We start from the raw sequence: 2,785 nt of genomic DNA on the forward strand, positions 1-2,785 counted from the left end.
CGCACTCCCTGCGGGGGCCTGGGGGCCTCTTCCCACCTCACCGCTGCCTCAAGGATGACCCCTGTGGCCCACTCAGTGCCCACCTCATGGCTGAGGCCGGCAGAGCGCTGGGCAGTGGCTGAGGTCACTGTCTCTTTGAGGAACATTCTCGTCAGGTGCTGGCCAAGAGGCATAGGGTGGCCAATCCTGTGGGTGTAGCCAGGGTTCTGCCCCTCCCTTCTCCACCCTTCCTGGGCTTCCCTCTCGCCACAGCCACCTCCGGCACTGGAAAACCACCAGGGCCACACCTGATGGGAACCAGTTCTCAGTGGGTGGAGGAGGAGGGCTAGGAGGCTCAGACACAGACGGGGAAGACACGGTCTCCAGCAGGGTTGGAATTCGGAAGAATTCTGGGCTGCAGCAGAGGCCTGAGCTCCTGAACATTGTCCCCTGAGCTCCTAGGGAGAATGTCACCTCCCTTCTGCCCTTCCCACCTGGTCTTTCTTCCAGGCTGTATCAGAATCCAAGAGGGCTCCTCCATCAGTTCAGACAATGATGGTATGATGATATAGAGATGGCAGTGACAGTGGTGGTTGTAACGGAGGTGATAATGGTGGTGGTGGTGATAGTGGTGGTGCTGGTGATGGCAGTGTTGCTGTTGGGGATGGTGCCGATGGAGGTGAAGGTGATAGTGGTGCTGATGGCAGTGATGGTGGTGATGGCAGTAGTGAGGTTGGTGATGGCTGTGATGATGGCAGTAAGGCTGTTGACGGTGGTAGTGATAGTGGTAGTGATATTGGTTACAGTGGGTATGGCACTGGCAGTGGTGGTGGTGGTGGTGGAGATAGTGCTAATGCAGCATGACTTAGAGTAAAAAGCCCTGAATTTGGAGTCAGAGATGGATCTGAGAGATTGCTGTGTTCGCACATACACGCACACAGGGCAGGGAGCGCTAGCCTGTGGGCATAATGCAAATGCTTTTATGTGCAGTTTGCTTGTGTCTCTGTGGGTGTTTCTGTGTTTGTAGATTGTGGATGAAAAATTCTTTCCTGGCTCCACCTTCTTCCTCTACTTCACCAGATCAAAAATAAAGGGTAGAACAGTAGGGTTTCATGCCTGGAGCTCGGGCCTCCAGAGTGTCTTCGGGAACCAGGCCAGGGCCCCTCCTATCAAAGTGGGGAGTAGGTTAAACAGCTCCCTTTGATGCTCACCAGTTCTCCCAGAAGAGCAGGTCAGACCCAGCTCCAACCAGAAGGCTCCTATCTGGGGTGAGAGGTGAGGGGCCGGGGCTGATGCAAAGCAAGAGCCTGGACAGGGTGGCTCCATGGGGCCCACGGATCTGTGCGTCCCTGTGTGTCATGTATGCTCACTGTGGCTTTGTGCCTCCGTACCTGCGTATCGGCATGTGTGCATGTAACCACACTAGTGGCGTGTGTGTCTCTGTAGGGCCAACAAGAACTGGTATTGACCGAAGCTTCTCTGTGTCAGGCCCTGTGCTAGCACTTTACATGTATAACCTTGTGTCATCCTCATACAGCCTTATGGGGTAGGTGCTATTGTCCCCATTTTACAGAGGTGGGGACTGAAGCTCAGCGAGATTACGTTATGCAGCTTGCAGGCTAAGTAGGCGTGCAGGTGGGGGAGGGGACAAGGAAGTGTTTTTCTGCCTTTCTCTTCCAGTTGAATCAGGTTCTCCTGTTCTCCTAGTCCAAGTGGAAACACTAGTACATCACAGATAGGATGCAGGTGGAGAAAGATATCGCTCCGTTTGACCATCAGGCTGTGCCTAGGGCAGATGGAGCACCTAGGTTGGTGGCCTGGAGGATCATTGTTGGGGGCTCCCGAGAGGGCACCCACAGGTGGAGAGCAGGGTGAGGGCGAGCCAGCCAAGGACATCTACTGCAGTGTCGATGTGTACGGCTGACAAGGGGTCTGAGCTGTGGCACAGCTTGGCACACAGTCTCAGGTGTGGAGTGGTGGGGCGGGGTGGGGTGGTGCGGGAGCTCAGGAGTGTAGCTCCAGGGGGCCACCTGGAATCTCTGTCTTCTACAGTGGATACTGTTTGTAGCTGATGTGCCCTTTTTGTGTTACCCAAGCTGGCTGCATGGTGCCTGCGCTAACTACATATATACACTCTCCGCAAATTCTAACTTCAATGTTATTTTAAAATACTTGATAGAAAACAGTTTGATTGGATTCTAAACTTACTATTCTCATATCACAAGAATTTTAGTTATTCAATATCTATCGAAAGTAAAGGATGAGTACTGCAGTCTTTACATAACATGCTGTTGTAATACCAGACTGTTGTAAAATTTTGAGTGGTTGTAAACATTAGTTTTAAGTTTATCACCTTGGGCCAAGACTTCTGTGGGTGGTATTTATCAAACATTTGAAGAGATCATTATTAAAGAGCCTTGAGGAGATGGGGATAATGAACAAAAGGTACAAACTTCCAGTTATAAAATAAATAAGTCTTGGGGATGTAATGTACAACATGGTAACTATAGCTAATAATACTGTATTGTATATTTGAAAGTAGCAAGAGAGTGAATCTTAAAAATTCTCCAAAAAACATGTGAGATGGTGGATGTTAACTAGACTTATTGTGGTGATTAATTTGCAATATACACATATTTCAAACAATTATGTTGTACACCTGAAACATAATATTATATGTCAATTACATCTCAATTAAAAAAAAGTGCCTTGTGGGCTGGCCGAGTGGCTCAGTTGGTTAAGAGCTTGCTCAAGAGTTTGAGCTCTGAGCAATAGCAGTTTGAGTCCCGGCCCGAGCTGAGCAGCC

Source organism: Hipposideros armiger, unplaced genomic scaffold, assembly GCF_001890085.2.
Source record: "Hipposideros armiger isolate ML-2016 unplaced genomic scaffold, ASM189008v1 scaffold_28, whole genome shotgun sequence".
In the NCBI taxonomy this organism is placed as follows: Eukaryota; Metazoa; Chordata; class Mammalia; order Chiroptera; family Hipposideridae; genus Hipposideros; species Hipposideros armiger.